The 17,201-nt window shown below is 47.1% G+C and overlaps 3 non-coding genes across 3 annotated transcripts; all 3 read right to left on the bottom strand.

Annotated features, from left to right (window-relative positions):
* Nucleotides 1-272: 272 nt before the first annotated feature.
* Nucleotides 273-345, bottom strand: TRNAV-CAC (transfer RNA valine (anticodon CAC)). The gene has a single exon. It is a non-coding gene; the product is annotated as a tRNA-Val (tRNA).
* Nucleotides 346-5,936: 5,591 nt separating this feature from the next.
* On the bottom strand, nt 5,937-6,008 carry TRNAE-UUC (transfer RNA glutamic acid (anticodon UUC)). The gene has a single exon. It is a non-coding gene; the product is annotated as a tRNA-Glu (tRNA).
* Nucleotides 6,009-15,721: 9,713 nt separating this feature from the next.
* TRNAN-GUU (transfer RNA asparagine (anticodon GUU)) lies at nt 15,722-15,795 on the bottom strand. The gene has a single exon. It is a non-coding gene; the product is annotated as a tRNA-Asn (tRNA).
* Between the last annotated feature and the right edge of the window lie 1,406 nt (nt 15,796-17,201).

The raw sequence follows: 17,201 nt of genomic DNA, 5'->3' as shown, positions 1-17,201 counted from the left end.
CCGATTCCCCGGAGGGGGCGCCCCCAGCCGAGAGGCGGGCCCTGGGCGGAGTCCGACCGAGAACCCCCAGGGGGCCCCAGGGGCCACATCGGCTCCCCGGGCTTCCTTTCCCTTTCTGGGCCCGGAAAGTGACAAGGGAAAGGAGGCGGCGCGGGGGCTGCAAAGCCGCCCGCTGCCCCCGCAGGGACAGGCCACCCGCCGACCGGCCTCCTGCCCCGGGGGGTGGGCCGATTCGGCCGCAGGACCCCGACACCGCCGGCAAAAGGGACGCGTGTTTCCGCCCGGTTTCGAACCGGGGACCTTTCGCGTGTGAGGCGAACGTGATAACCACTACACTACGGAAACAGGCCGGCAGCCGCTGCCTGCAAAGCCGCCTTGCCGCTGGGCGGCCGCGGGCGGGACCGACGCGCCCCCGCCGAGAAGCTCCGGCCCCGCGCGAGCTGGGGCTGCGCGGCCGCTGCGGGAGGGGGAGCCGCCGAGGGCCGCCCGGAGCTCCGGAAACGCGGGCCGCGCCGTCTCCCCCAGCCGCGCCAGCCGCGCCTCGGGACGCCGGCCGGGGTCCTCCAGCTCCGCTCCGTTCCCGCCCCGGGCCTTCAGGGGCAGCGGCAGATCCCACGGGTTCAGGGCTCGGTCCCCCCGGACACCCCCCCCCCCGCCCCCCCCCCCCCCCCCCCGCCGCAGGCACCTGTCACAAGTGCAAGTTGTCACCTGTGCTTGGGACCAACCAAGCACAGCAGCCGGAGCTTCCCACCACCTCCTCCCGCTTGATCATGGGCTAGAATGACTCCGGGAACGCGGGAAAACGGTTCACGCCCCCCAGCACCGGTTTGTGAGAAAAGGATGCGACGCAGGAACACCAGATGGAGGAGATGCCTAGGGAAGGGCAGGTGGGCAGGGGCATAGGGTTTCCATGGGTTCCCCAGCCTGGAAGCGCTGCGGACCCCCTATCTCAGGGATATTTTATTTTATTAATTTATCTATTTTTGTGGGGGGTCTCATCAAGGAGGCACGATCCACTATGACCTCAATCTCCAGCCTCTCTCCAGAGGAGGGGGGGGGGTGTCAACGGAAATTTCCAAGTTTCTAATCACAATACTTTTTCTGGTGACCAGACCCCATCCGGAAGCTCTCCAGGAGCCCGCCAGGAGTCACCTCTTTAGACTGTAACACACACCTCTCCAGGGAGTTCCAAGGGACTTAGGAGCTCTGGGACAGGAACCAGGGCAAAGAAGAAAGGGGAGAAGGAAACATCCTCCCAGTTTTTCTTTCTTAGGGAATTACAAAAGTTTTAGGAGCTCTGGCGGGGGTCCTGGGATGAAGACCAAAGCCCACATTTCTTGCGATATCTCGATGGCACATGACCGAGGCAGGCTCTCTCAGTCACTTGGCGTGTTTGGACTGGGTGTCATTGTTCTCCAAGTCCTAACACTGTTTAGCCAGACAGACACTAGCATGTTCTCTCTGCGTCAGGGGAAGAGGAGTTGGGGCCCCCAGCAGAGACCAAAACTAAGACTTAGAAAGTTGGAGAACCACGGAAGGCAAACTGAAACGCAGAGGGCAGCAGGCCAGTTGTGTCGGGAAAGGCTGTCCACGGAGGGGATCGCACCCCCCCAGTATGAGTTAAAAGCGGAAGGTGGCGGGCGGCAGCGACCCACATGCTCGCGAGAGCGGCTCCCCAGGTAGGTCTATCCAGGTGCTCACGAAGAGAGGTAAGTCTGCGCTTGGCGCTCAGCCCTGCTGGGTCCAGCTCTGAGCTCACCAAGGCCCTGCACCCGGCGTGGTGATCCTGAGCCTGGTGGCCGGACAGACGGGCTGATTCCACAAGCCAGACGTGGAAGTCCACACAGCTTCTGGGGCTCAGAACTTGGCTTCACCCACCTCAACGTCCTGCTCCTGAGGAAGGCCACTGCTTCTTTCCCCCAGAGCTGAGACCTGAGTCGACATTTAAAGTGGACCCTGCGCTGGGTGAAGGGACCCTTGGCTGGGACCGGGAGGGGGCGGCCGGAGTGGGCGTCTCAGCATCTCAGCGACCTCTTCTGTAAGCCAGTTTCACTACTTCTCGCTGAAATATATTTTTAAGGTCAGAACGCTGATCATTGACTCGAAGGTGGAAATCAGGCGTGGTGGTGAGCTCCTGGTCCTTCTGGCTGGGGTTCTCAAGAGAGACAAAGGGCAGAGTCCAACACTGGGTTTATGGGCTCCGGAGGGACAGGGAAGCTATGAAGATTGCAGCTGTCCTTTCAGGAATTCCAAAATGCTTCCCCCCTCCCGCCGAGGAATCACTGATCTGTTATTAAACTTCACTCGGAAACGTGCACAATATTTCAGATACCTGCTGAATCTAGAAAGGGTCTGTCAATAGAAACACAGTATTAGTAATTACAGAACTTTCTCTCACTTTGTAACCCTAAAGCTAGTTAAAATTAGAGTTCTAGGTGGCACAGTAATTTTGCCATTTTGGCCTTTCTGCCAGTGTTTCGAGTGCCCCGTGGGGAGTCCAGAGCCATGCAAATGCACGAGCTGGACTTGCAAGATCAGGAATGCTTAACCCCTTTGGACTTCTTGTAAAACAGCAGTGTCTTTCTTCATGGTAACGAACTGCTGGATTTTACTTGTAAGCTGGGAAGTAAGAGGAGTGAGAGAAAGTGATGAAACAAACGAGTTAAATGGCCGGCGAATTAGATCCCAATCTCGCGTGACAGATGGGAATAAATCACCGCCATGCTAGTGAGGAAGGAGATGGGGGTTTTGGTCAGATTTGGTTATCGAGTCATTCTAGTTTGGGTCCAGCAAGCTACAAGGCTTTTTTTTTTTTTTTTTTTTTTTTAAGATTTTATTTATTTATTTGACAGAGAAAGAGGGAACACAACAGGGGGTTTGGGAGAAGAAGAAGCGGGCTTCCCGCTGAGGAGGGACCGCCCCCCCCAGGACCCTGGGATCATGACCTGAGATGAAGGCAGACCCTTAATGACTGAGCCACTCAGGCGGTCCAAGCTACAAGGCTTTGATGGCTCTTGTGCCCTAGCTCCTAGGAGACCACCAGCGTCCAGTCCCCGCTGCTGCAGCGAGAGACCAATATAGGGGTAGCACAAGGTGGAAATGCCAGAAACATTGCCGGGTTTCCACCCCTCCCCTGCCCAACTCCACCTGGCCCCACAGGTGGTCAGAAACAGCCCCTCTTCCCACCGGGGACACAGAGTTTGCTGGGAGGTGTGAGGCTGGGGGGCCCCACGCAGGAATGGGCCAGCAGAGGTGGGGCTGGGCCTTGCAAAAGCAATGGGTCAGCAAAATCCAACCGAGGGCTCTGGAGAGATGTCTGCCCTGCTCAGCTCCTGCTGGAGGAAAGGGCGGTTGGCGATTGCCACGAACTGCTGCTGACCTCTATCCTCCAGGCAAAGCAAAAGAGCAGTCAGCTGGATCCAGGGCCCCTAGGGACGCCTGTATGGGAGGTGTAGCGTGGGCATTCCCAAGGTCTTAGGCTGCTTGTTCAAACCCCAGAACAGTGAAGATGGGTAACAAAACTGGAACTCCAGCTGGGAAGTTTGAGAAAGAAGCCGGAAATCATGATAATACAAAGGTAGACCGGAAAGGCAACTTACCATCTGGTACTAGGAGCAGCTCACGGAGTTGTGGAGCCCAACGGAAGATGAAAACGTGAGCCTCTTGCTCAGAAAGGAGCAAGAAAAGGGCTGCTGGAGGTTGTGAAATATAAAGCTTTTCCCCTTCTCCTGTGGCCTCCCTCCCAACTTGTTGTGATTTTTTAAAAATCTGCTATTTAATGTCATTCTGTGTAAAGAAAAATTCAAATAATTAGGATGAATTTTGCCGGTTATCATTAGATTGTACGAGGCCCCGTTCTCATCCTCTGCTTTAGCCTGTGCTGACTTGTAGTCAAGCTTCTCTCCTCCCCAGAGGCCCTTAGACTTCGGCTTGTGTCCAAGATCGAGCAAGCACCGATAGGAAGAATGTGTCCTGCTTACCAGCTTAAGCTGCCTATCCACTGGCCAAAGGCAAATACGTTTCCTGGAAAACGGGCTTTCTCATCGTGTTCTCTGTTCACGCGGCCCTGCTGCCTCAATTTCCCCTGGAAAGTTTCTGCTAAGCTCTGTGTACCCCTCCCTGTGAAGGGAACACCTTTTGCCATTTAATGTTGAGATATTTGCAGATTTCTGATACTGGACCTTTCTCTCTATTGCAATCATCTCTTTGAGAATCTCTCCTTATCTAACTCCATATTTGTTTTTAGCCGATGGTGCAAATATAAAAGCATTTAACCCAGGCAGAACCACTGAAGTCACATAATCCATATTTCCTAGCTCCTATGAGCACAAGAATTTTTGTCTTTATCAGACCAGTGGAAATGTTGCACAGAATTCACTCAACTGTTCTTAGTTGACTTCTAAATACACACATTCTACCTTCAGCTTACTGGTAAGTAGGGAAGGCCCGAAGGGGAAAGGAATTCTGGGTTGTGCTGTCTTTGCCTTTCTTTCTGTGTCATTGTTTCCACCATAAGTGGTGGCCAGTTCTGGAAATAACGTAAGACAGGATAGGATAGGATTCTTGGTCCTTGGTTTTTCTTAGGGCACCATTGTCTTCTTTCTCTGTTTGAAGCAGATTCTGCTTGGAATGGAAAGCGGCCTCTGGGCTGGAGGGTCAGTTCGTTCCGTCGCAGAGCCAAGGGGCTTGCTGTAGACCCACCTTAAGTCTCTGAACACCCACTGTGTGGTGGGTCTGTCCGGGATTCCGTGTTCAACCAAGGCAGCAAACCTCCCTGGTGGTCTAGTGGTTAGCACTCTCAACTAAGGCAGCAGATGCTATGCACAAACGGGTCACCAGGAGGGTGAGCAAGAATATTGCGGACATCTTCACTGCCCCTACGCAGGTTCCGTTGTTCCTCTGGACTCCAGTTACAGAACACACCTTCAAAAATTATTTAAAATTTTGAGGACATTTTTCAGACACCCCCCCCCCCATTACTAATGTATGTTTTAAGCAATCCCAAGATCTGTTGTCAGGAGGTGCTTCCCCCTGATACCTACTGCTCTCTTCCTGGTGGTCTAGAGGTCAGGATCTATTGTTTTTTTACCCTCACGACTTGGGTTCGATTCTCAGTCAGGGAAGTATCTTTTCTTTCGGATCACCGCCGGCGTTCTACTGTTACTCCGAGCGACTCCGTTTTCGCCCAGGCTGGGTTCTGCGCATCCCTCTTGTCCTGTGGTTCTGAGGTATATCAGTGTTGAGGGAACAAGGTACCTGTGAAGAATGAGAAATTCCTCTACCCAAACTCAAACTCGCCTCTGCCTCCGTTGGAGATTACGGGTTTATTTTTTTCCCAATGCGAAAATTTCTACATGAGACCAGTGTGAGTTATATCACAAGATTCTTGCATCTCTTAAAGTTGGATTGCCATAGGCACGGTTTCAGTTATGGATGTAATGTTTCCCCCATTCACTGACACCCTAAGTTACATTCCAGAGATACAGACCACTCAGGTAATTTCACCAGATTCTCTGCCGTTTTTTGTTTTTTTTTTTGTAAAAACAAGAATGTAGTTTTATATGGTAATTAGTTCACTTTACCTGTAAGACTGGAATTATCATAATCAGATGACGACTGACCCTCTTAAAATAGCTAATTATATGACCCCAGTCTTTGGCTCCGCAGTGACTTCCTTCTGAGGTTCTCAAAACTGATTTCCAGATCACCTGGGGAAAGCTCGAGAGGCACGTGGACTGCGCCACCCCCCGCCACCCGCGTCTTCATGTGGGGATGCTGGGACTTGGCCTTGGCTGGCAGGCGTCAGGAGCCACGCGGGCACTGGCTGACCTGGGAGACTGAGTGCGACCCGCCTGGATTGCAGCCAGGTTCCAGCAACAATACAATGTAGGTGGTGGTGAAAAGGGAAAAGGAAACAAGCAAAAAAGAACCCTTTCTTCCCTGACCGGGAATCGAACCCGGGCCGCAGCGGTGAAAGCGCCGAATCCTAACCACTAGACCACCAGGGACAGGTGTGAGAGTGGCTTCGGCAGCATCTCCTGGAATAAGAGCCTCAGAGTGATGCGGCACATGTCAGAGACTCGCAACGTCTGGGGAAGGTCGTGAAGCAGGTGTGTGCTGCTGGAGGCAGTGACTGCCACGTGGGTCAGGGGCTGGAAGGGCACTTCGGTGGCAGAAAGGTTGCCACAAAGATGGTCACACGTCAAGCCAGGGAAGAGAACAATTTTCCTACATTTTCATCACTGACTCCCTCAGACCACAAGCGTTTCTCGTGTTTCTTTCTTTTTCGCCCCCTTCATTCCTAAAATGTTTGGGCCTCTCCCACTTCTGTAGTTTCCCCATGGTTGGGGGAGGAGGACATGTCTTTCTTTGGGTCCCTCGCCCCCCCAAAAGGATCTTATTCCTCATCTCCTCCCACTATGGGCCTCCCCGATGCAGAGGGAGGGATATCCTTGGCCAGTGGGACAGGCCCGCCTGGAGCTGCCCCCTCTTCCAGGCCTGACTCTGTTATCTGGGGCCTGGCAGGGCCTGCACAGGTGCCTGAAGTTCGGTTAGGGCTCTCTGCCCATCGGTGTCCTGAGCTGAACTAGGCCTCCAGGGCGTGGCGGTGGGGATCAACAGGTGGCCGAAGGAAGGCTGTTTGCAGGGGTCTGACCAGCTCCTGGTAGTGGGAGGTGAGGTGCCCACACACCTGCACTAGACGCCTCTCCCTGCAGGAAGGACTTAGAATCGAGAGCAGAGGAGTTCAAGCGAGGAGGGAGAAGAAGGGACCTGCAGGGAAGGCGCATTAGCGTTCTCCAGAGGAGCGGGACGGATGGGAGGCGCACATCTGCAGCTGCCTCGGAGGGGCTCCTGACTGTGGAGTCCCAACGCCCGCTGGGTGAGCTTGTGGGCTGGAGACCCAGGAGAGGTGATAGCTTAGTTCCAGGTGGTGTCTGAAGGCCTGAGAACCAGGGGGACTGCTGGTGCAGCTCATGTCCAAAGGCCAAGGCCAACAGGTTTGAGACCCTGGAAAAGCAGATGTTCAGTCCAAGCCTGAAAGCAAGAAGCTACTCACTGCTGTGAGTAGTGCAGCCATGAAGGTTCCTGTGCAAGGACTACTTTTGAGAATCGGGTGTTAATTATTTTGTAGTGAAATCACTGGGTCCTTTACATTCTCACCAGCGATGTTTGGTGGTTCTAATCTCTCCTTCCTGCCAACAACTTTTCTTTTCTTTTTTTTTAAGACGTTATTTATTTGAGAGAGAGAGAGAGAGAGCACAAGAGGGGGGAGGGTCCGGGGGAAAGCAGACTCTGGGCTGAGCAGGAAGCTGTCCTGGGACTCCTGGATCATGATCTGACCCGAAGGCTCTTAACCAACTGAGCCTCACCAGGTGCCCAGCACTTTATTTTCTATTGTTGTTGTTGTTGTTAAAATGATAGCAATCCTAGTGGATATGAATGTAACACCACACATGTACCAGAACGACTAAAATAATAAGACTCACGATACCAAAAAAAAGAAAGGATTTCCTATATGACTCCATTTACATAAAACTCTAGGAAATGCCAACTAATCTACAGTGGCCATAAACAGATCAGTATTTGCTTGAGAGGCACAGGTCAGTGGGGGCATGACTGAGTGAGGGGCAGAAAGGAGATGTTATCGAGGGCTATGAGGAAACTTCTGGGGGTGATGGATATATTCATTATTTTGATTATAATGATAGCTTCACTAGTGCATACTATGTCAAAATATCATATTGCATATTTTAAATATGGGCAGGTTGTTGTGTGATAAATAATTATTGAAAAAGAGACAAGGCGAAAATTTCGTATATCCCTTTTGGAGGTCACTGAAATCTCTTCATTTTAACCTGTGCCGTAAATTGAAAATGTAGGGGATTGATTACACCGTTCTCTTTTAATTTAGACTGAGTCTAAATTGCTCACATCTGTGACAAAGTCCTAAGTCATTAGGCGTGCAGATTCCCAGATGACAACAGATGACCATTAACTGCTATACAGCAGACCCTGAGTTAGTCTCTTTCTAGAATATTCACAATATCTTACCTGCCTTCTACCCCAGCAGAGACCTTACACCATTTCAGATACCCATGTATTTCTGTTACCAATGTTTTAATTTTAGTAGTCTTGGGTACAAATAGCATAAATAAACTTAGCAAATTAAGCAGAAAAAGAATTAATTGAGAAGTTATTGGTGGGTCATACATTCATGAGAATTAACAACCAGACTCAGATAAAGAGAAAAGGGGGAGCTAGGAGGCCAGAAATAGAGCCAAACTCATGCCAGAGAAAGAGTCTGGTAAGGAAACCATAGGAACAGTCATCGGCTTTGACTTTCTGGATAAATGAATTCTAAACTGTTCACGATTCTACATATTATTGGCTTTTGAATCAGAATCTAGGGAAGTAACTTAGAGCCCACTGAACTAAGGTCACATATTAAATAGAATATGCCTCTACTTCATCTTCTTTAGAGCAAAGAGGGTTCCCGACCTTATTCAGACTCACATTTGTATTCCCCAAGAATTGAGGTCCACATGATCAGAAAGCTCGACTGCCACTGGTTTTGATCTGGGGACCAGATTCCCTTGATTTGTTTTCCTTATTAGGTGATATAATCCCATTTTATATTTATTGGTGTTACAGATATTTAAGTTTGTTCATTTCAGTGTAAGATAACCTTTATATTATTTAAATATATTTTACTCTGTGATCTATGTTTTCTTTGTTGTGTTTTCTTTCTCTAAGTTCAAACGTTCAGCATCTCTTTATCTCATCTGTTGTTTATGTATACAGCTATGATACCATATGGATCTTTAATTCTTTTTTTTTTTTTTTCCTTTTTGACAGTGTGTGTTGACTTTGGACAAAGACTCTTCCCTTGATTGAACCAGAGTCAGGTTCCTCTAAGTCCTCTTCTCAACTCAGCTTTGACCTTGGACTTCAGCCTTTATCTTTGTCAAGGCTGCATGGCCCAGTTTTTAGCAACCACCCTGCAAGGTCCGTGTCGAGAAAACCTCCCGCTCTTGATATCTGACCACACTGGCCAGCCTTGAGCAAGAATTCATTTAGGTCAGTTTAGCCAGAATGCCCCCTTAGCTGATATTTTCTCTTAGTAATTTCATATGTACTAACACCCACTCTGATCTTTGGCTCTAAGTCCCTACTTGTTGGAATTGAGCCCAGCTCTATCCTGAGGTTCTCTTTTCCTTGTTGCAGTAGTTCCTGAACACAATCTGCTGTTGCTGCTTTGACTACTGCTCGGCTCTGGTTCTTCTTTGACACTTGCCAAGCTGAAGTATGAAGAAATTAACACACTGCCACTTCCCCCCAGGGGTCCTCTCTTCCTCTCGTCATACTTCAAATGAACTTCAATATGGTGGTAATTATTATGTGGGAAAGAGGCAGAAGAAAAGCTTTTAAATTTCCTTACTGTCTAGAGCCCACTGACAAGTCCTTGAAACGGGCAGCGTGACCTTCCTCTGGGGACTCAACTGCCTCCACCTTAACACTTTGCTAAGGGCAAAAGGCAATCCTAGCCTTTTTCCCGACCCATACCCCAAACAAGAATCCTGTAAGTCTACTTGAACATGTAAAAATTCCTTTGGAAACTTCCTTTATCTCTAAATCCTCCAAGATACGTGCTGGCAATCATCCCCAAGCACATGGCCCACCGATAAACATCTGAAGGGTCTCATGACTAAGGTTTTATTAGACAGTAACAAATGACCTTTCCCCACCGCCCCCAAACAGCTAGCCCCTAAAGGTCCTGGAAACCTTGCTTCCAAAATTCCTTAGGGGCTTACGCCATCCCTGACCCCTTCCCAAACTGCAAGTGTATAATGGACCACTCTCTCCTCATAGCCCCGGGCCAGCAGCTCTTTCTGCCCACGGGTCCTGTCTCCCTGCTTTAATAAACCACCATTTTGCACTAAAGACATATCAGTTCTTTCTTGGTCATTGGCTCTGGACCTCACCCCAGTGAATCTCACTTATATTCTAAGACATCATCAATTGTATGAGTTTGCTAGGGCTGCCGTAACTGAGTACCACAGGCTTAACACAATGGAAATGCATCCGTTCACAGACCTAGAAGCCAGAAGTCCAAAACCAAGGTGCTGAAGGGTCACACGCTCCTTGGATCCTTCTTTGCGTCTTACTCACTTTCCTGCAACCTCTGGCTTTCCTTGGCTCATAGCAGTAACATTTCAATCACTGCCTCTGTCTTCACAAGGCCATCTTCCCTGTGTCTCCTTTTCCTATAAAGACAGTAGTCATTGGATTAGGGTTCACTCTAATAAAATATGACATCATTTTAACTTAATTTCAGCTATAAAGATCCTATTTCCAAATAAGATCCCATTCATAGGTACTGGCTATTTGGAATTGAACGTACCTTTTTGGGGAACACAATTCAATTCACTAGAGTCATAAATATACATTTTAGATTTTTAATTTTTGTTTTCTCTTTTATGGTATTTAAATATACACATTGGCAGTTAGCAATGAAAAGTGAGGAAATCACTGTACTTATCCCCATCAACTCTCTTGATCCACCAAACTTAAATGACATGAAATCTAGTACCTATAGGTAACACAAGTAAAAATTAGTATTTTAAAAAGAGCCCAAGGGGTGCCTGGGTGGCTCAGTCGGTTGAGCCCCTGCCTTTGGCTCAGGTCATGATCCCAGGGTCCTGTGATCGAGCCCCACATTGGGCTCCCTGCTCAGTAGGGAGCCTGCTTCTGTATCTCTCTCTCTGCCTCTGCTGCTTATGCGCCATCTCTCTCTCTCTCTCTCTGACAAATAAATAAATAAATAAATAAATAAATTTTATTGATTTATAAAATAAATAAAATAAAACATAAAAAGAGCCCAGATGTTTCATAGACTTAATGCAGAATATAATACATAATATTATTATATATTAAGGGCAGTGCCTTTGCAATGCTCTCTTCTCATCAAATGATTCCCCTCATTTCCCCAAGGTAACAACCCTACCCGTATTTTTCTCTTTCTCCCTGTGCTTGAGTGGCTTTTCACCAGGCTCTATTGATTGCCTAGGCCTAGAATGAGATGGGACATACTCCCCTTTTTTCTAGTCTCTCAGAGATTTTGTGTAACATGATGTTCTATTTCTTGAATGGCTGGTGGGAACTACACCTGAAGCCTGACTTGTAGAGTCCCCAGTGTAACACGGTCGACGCTGTTTTCTGCCCCTGCATTTAGTGTGGTTTTTATACGCAGCACTAGATCATCAGAATAGAATCTGGTGCCTGAAAAAGGAGCGCTACCGTAACAATAGCTAAAACAGGTGGCGCTGGTTGGAGCACTGGCCGCGCTGGGAACCTGACAGGCCTCAGGAAGACTGACCGTGACGGCTGGAGGTGAAATGAGGGGTATCCAATCGGAAACCAACGGGGAGAGGCGCCCTTGTCTTATAGTATCAGAAAGTGCCTCAGCACTGTTTCCTGCGGTAGCGTGAAGAATAGAAAATGCACCTAGTGAATCCAGGAATTAGCTCAGTGATTTTCCACAGAGAGGACTGAAGAGCTGTTTGGATTCCTTTAGCTGCTGTAGGGGACCAGAATATGCTACCGAAAATATGCCACTTTGGCATAATGATTATTTTTTTTAAGGATTATTTTAAACTGAGACAAATGAACATCAACGGATGCAGAAAGATAGCTTTCCCAGAGTTCTCTTATCTGACTAAAAGCAGAAACTTCTGAAAATTGAAGATTACCATAAATCCCCCCTCCTGGGAAGGTCTTATATTCATGAAGAAGAGATAAAGCAGGGCACCTGGCTGGCTCAGTTGGCAGACCACATGACTTGATGTTGGGGTTGTGAGTTTGAGTCCCATGTTGAAGGTAGAGATTGCTTAAATAAACTTAAGAAAAGTTTATGGCTTCTAGGAGGAGGAGGAGGAGGAGGAGAAAGGGGAGGAGAAAGAGGAAGGGGAGGAGGAAGAGACATAAAGTCAGTTCCAAGAGGAACCTGCATGAGCAAACCGTACTCTATTACTTTGCTCATATATTAACCATACCACAGTTTGCTGCCATGGAAAAGCAAAACCCCTTTCCTTTGTCTTGCCATTTCTGTACACATTTATTTTTCTTTTGTTAAGATGCTATATAAGCCCAAGTTCTAACCACCCCTTTGAGTTACTCATCATGAGGTTTCTCTTGTGTGATGTAAGCTGCATGCTTTGATAAACTGTTTTTCTCTCATGACCTGTCCTTTGCCAGTCTTGATCTTATACGTCCCCAGCCAAAGAATCAAGAGGGTATAAGGGAAAAGAATTTTCCCTCTCCTGCACTGCCTATAACAAAACACGAGAAAATAGAGTTGAGCTAAAGGACTAATTACTCAGTTTTCAGGTGGAATTTGGAGGAGATGTAAAGGCTGGGGACAGTTTCCCACCAGCATATGCTTCAGAAAGAAAGGGTGGGCCAAACAGATCAAACCCAGGCACGGTCAGGAAAACATGGTTCCAGGGGAGAGCTGCTATCTATGGAAATCTCTGTTAAGACCTCAAGAAGACTAAGTAGTGCCTCCTAGACTCTTTCAGACAGAAAGGAGGCGTTCATTTCATTTCATTCATTTTCTTTAAAATCAATTAATTACTGTATAGTGTATTATTAATTTCAGAGGCAGAGTTTAGTGATTCACCACTTGCGTGTAACACCCAGGGCTCATCACATCCCATGCCCTCCTTAATGCCCGTCCCCCAGTTACCCCCTCCTCCCAACCTCCTCCCTTCCAGCAACCCTCAGTTTGTTTCCTAGAGTTAAGAGTCTGTTATGGTTTGTCTCCCTCTCTGCTTTTGTTTTATTTTCCCCTCCCTTCCCCTACGTTCAACTGTTTTGTTTCTTAAATTCCACATAGGAGTGAACTCATACAATATCTGTCTTTCTCTGATTTATTCCACTTAACATGATACCCTCTAGCTCCATCCATGTCATTGCAAATGGCAAGATTTCATTTTTTGATGGCTGAGTAATATTCCTGTGTGTGTGTGTTTATCTTCTTTATCCATTCATCTGTCAATGGACATCTGGGTTCACAAAGGAGGCATTCTATCAATCTTAAGGGCATGTCTCAGAGACCTTCTCTGTTAAGGAGGCTTTTTAAGGATCTTAAGGACATTCACACACAGCAACATTACCAGGAGCCCAATATAGAAAAGGGCTGATTTGTAAGAGATTTGTGAGTGTGGCTTTTTCCTAATAAGTGGAGTATATATTGATATATTTATAAAAAAACTCTTTAAGCTTTTAAAGGAAGTACATCAGCTTGGACTGAAAGGGACAGAGACAGTATAAAATTGAAAGACGCCCTTGGAGCTCCAAACTCCTATCGTCAGGAAGCAGGTTGAGAAAATGATTAGCTGCAAACACTGACTATTCTTATGAAAAAGTAAGGCCAATCCAGAAGGTAGAAGTGAGAGCCACAGAGAATCACACCCAGTGAGTTGCCATCAAGGAACTGGCAACACGTGCCTGACTGGATGTCAGTGACATCACCAGTGACTGTCACGTGCCTTCAACTTCCCCCTTCCGAACGGAAGTGTCAACAGCAGGTGACCCACACCTGTCCCAATATTGTATATTAGAGATATGGGGGCCAGATAACTTATTCCTTTACCCAAAGCCTTTTGGCCAGTTTTAGTATGTGTGCTTGCTGCCAAAGCAAGCACAGAAGTCTTTTGACCAAGAAGAAACTGCACAATCTCAGTTGATTGAGCATCTAACTCATGATTTCAGCTCAGGTTGTGATCTTAGGATCACAAGCTTGAGCTCTGAGTCACTGGGCTCCACGCTGGACATAGAACCTACTTAAGATTAAAAGAGAGAGAGAGAGAGAGAGAGAGAGAGAGAGAAAAGGAACTGCCCAAGGAGCCTCATGTATACCAGGAACAATTTAGAAAGGAGAGAAGTAGCTTATGAAGATATGGAGAACATGGAGTTCTGGGAGCAAAGGAAGGATGTTTGCAGCTCAAAGGGTAGCAGTCTCTGAGAGCGCTGTAAAACACCAAGCTTTCACCTAACAGCAGAAAGTCTAACTCATTACACTACAAAGATTAGGCAGAGTCCATGGGCTGGCAGTTCCTAATTTGTGGCCAAACACCAGGGTATACCCTGAGCTAAGTGCCAGGACCCAGGTCCTGCACTTCAGGCAGCTCAACTCTATGCAGCCAAAGATCCTGCACTGTGATCCTGAGCCTGAAAACCTGGTAACACAACAGATCTGGATGATTCCAGAAGCCAGTTTCCTTCAGCTAATATGGGGCAAGTGCGCAGCATCGCCTTGTAGCCTCCATAGCCTTGCGGCTTTGGTAGACAGAAGATTTAAGGACCATGGGGTGCCATTTATACTGGAAAGTCCCCCAGAGGGCACAGCCAGATTACCCTGTTCACATATTCAGGAATTACAGGAAGTTGCTTATGATCCGAGTAGGTGTGATAACTGTACCTGTTTTCTTGCTCATTATCATATCTGCAGCTCCTTGCACAGACCTGGCACATAACCCTTGTCAGTATCTGTTTGATGAATGAATGCCTGTGTGCGTAAATCAGATGGATAACAGGTACATGTTCAGAGACTAGGGACAAGCCAGGATTTTGTTTTTCTAAAAGCCTTCAGGAAGAAAGTTTGATTTAGCCAACAGAGTTTTCTATCCATGGTCTTCCTGTCCAAACTCCTTAGCTAAGAAGGACATCCCAGAGGATGAGAAGCCCAGCTCACTGGAGTTCCTGGCCAGGGAACAGAGACCAGAGCTCTGGCAACACGTTCTTCATACTATACCAGGAGTTTTCAAGCTGACCTGACCCATCCCCCAGGGAAACTGGCAGTGGGCTAACGGGAAGGGAAAGCAGGGAAGTTAAATGGGAAGAACTTGATGACTGTTGGGTTTGCTGCTTGAGAGAAAGAAACTTCAAGGAAGTTGTCTTGCTGCCTGGCTTGTTGCCCTAAAAGTGATGGTACTGCCATTCACTGTGAGAGAGAACACTGCAGAAGACTCCTGCTTAGGGGACTGGGGAGAAGTTGGATTCCGTTAGGGAGAGGATTGGCCGGGAAGGCGAGGGGTCATGTGAAGCAGGCTGGTGGATGCATGGAAAGGTTAAGGACTCAGAGAAATGCTGGAGACACAAATTTAAAAGTTGACAAGACCTCCCCCCCAACACACACACACAAAATGAGTGTAATATGAAATGACCAGAGTTGGAGCCACAGGTAAAGCCCTTAAAAGATTATTTCTAGGACCTTCGCTGCAGTCCTATGTATCAGAGCAGTGTTCAACTGTAAGGGAGTAGAAGGAGAAATTAGAGCACATTAATGCATGAAATCCTTTAAACTTGAATCCCCTTTAAACTTGGTCAGAGATCATTGAGTTTCTCCAGGTGTTTAGCATCTGCTTCAAGAATTAACCAAATGGGAAAGACCCTTAACTGATTTCTGTATTAGCAGCGCTCATTTGCAAAGGGCCACTGGCTGTGGAATTCTGCAGAAAAGCAGTTCTGAAAGGTTTCACTTGTAGAGGGAAAAGAATGTCAGCATCTCTAGTTTGGCTGTAGTAAGCTCCTGATCTTGTAGGATGCAAGACCTAGGAAATGTCTCTCACTAGATGGGTAGTGTGTAGAATTTTGGATTAGAAGTAGTTTGATGTTTAAGAGGAAGGACTGAAAAAAGGGGGAAAAATACAATTTCAGGCGTCCCTGGGTGGGATCGAACCACCAACCTTTTGGTTAACAGCCGAACGCGCTAACCAATTGCGCCACAGAGACCATCCCTTTACCTTTTTTTCTTGCAGGATGTATTTAGATCATTAGATCATTAGTCAAATCCTAGCATTGTTCTATAGGATTCATTTCCTCACCTTGAGATTGCAAATAGGTCTCCGTTGTGTGATTCTAAAAGCCAGAACACTAAACCACCCCTGTTGTGCGATCCTAGGATCCTTGCTTCCTTTCTGTCCAATTTCTTAGCACCAGCAAGAAGCGCCTGCTTCTTTCTCCCACAGTTGAGACGTGCGCACAAGTAAGACCAAATTCCTCACCAGAGGAACTTGATAATGGCTTGAGGCAGCAGGGAATGGTGCAGGGGTGGGTGAGTGCGGGGGGGAAAATGACTTGCTGCTGATCTGGACCGCTTGGGAAATCAGTATGACGTTCTTCTTTCACGATCGATGAAAACCACTTACAAAGCCTCTTAATGAATTTTAAACCCTGAGTTCTGAGTTTTCTTTTTCTTTTTTTTTTTTTTCCGAGTTCTGAGTTTTAAATGCAGATGTTGAGTGTTTATTTAAAAACGTAACTTTAAAAAATGGTAGTGATCTCCAAAGTGCAACCTGAATGTGGTTCTCAGGCAGTACTAGACAACCCGTGGGGAATCAAACAGCCTTTGGAGACCTGAGATACAGAGTAGCTTGAACACTCCTCCACCCCACCCCTCCCTTCACTCACATAGCGATTCAAAACGTCTCCAAAGGGCCATGGCTCTCCACAGAGATTTACTAATTTATAATGAGAACAACTATAATTTCTTACCCTGAAATGTGAAATGTGAAGCCGTTCTGCAAGTTACTTTAAATCAGGAAAAAAAGTTTTAGTAATGAATGTCATTATCCCGGCTCCACGAAATTCTAAGAACATAATTCATCAGGGTTTTGTACAGCCTGAGCATTTTTACCAAACCCTCTGACATTTCCACAGGTAGATATTGCCGTTCAGAAATTTCTGGCTAGAGAAAAGCAAATTTTCCATTATACCTGCTTAGGCCCAGAAAAACACCAATAGTGGTCCTCTACATATGTTTACTCTTCTAGAATTAAACAATTCAGCTCATGCAGCTTGTAAAATGTGATCAAAGTTATCTTCATAAAATAGGAAATAATAGCATGCCATTTCTATGCTAGACAATAAAGCACATATGCGTGGAAGACACTGATTGCTCCTGGATACATCTTGGGTTGATTCAAAAGCTTTTTATAAAAATCCACTGGAAAAGTTAGCTAGACTTACAGGGACTACGACAGACCCCAAGGTTAACAAGGCCAACAAGCTTCCTTAAACCCTCTTATATATTCTTACCATCCTTTAAAAAAGAAGCCCATAGTTTCAGAGCATACAAGGTTAGTGACATAGAAGATTACATTTGCACAAGACTAGAGGCTAATGCCTAGAAACAAATG

Source organism: Mustela nigripes, chromosome 10 (assembly GCF_022355385.1).
Source record: "Mustela nigripes isolate SB6536 chromosome 10, MUSNIG.SB6536, whole genome shotgun sequence".
Classification (NCBI taxonomy): domain Eukaryota; kingdom Metazoa; phylum Chordata; class Mammalia; order Carnivora; family Mustelidae; genus Mustela; species Mustela nigripes.
The sequence above is the reverse complement of the archived record's forward strand: the minus strand, read 5'-3'. Positions and strand labels throughout refer to the sequence as shown.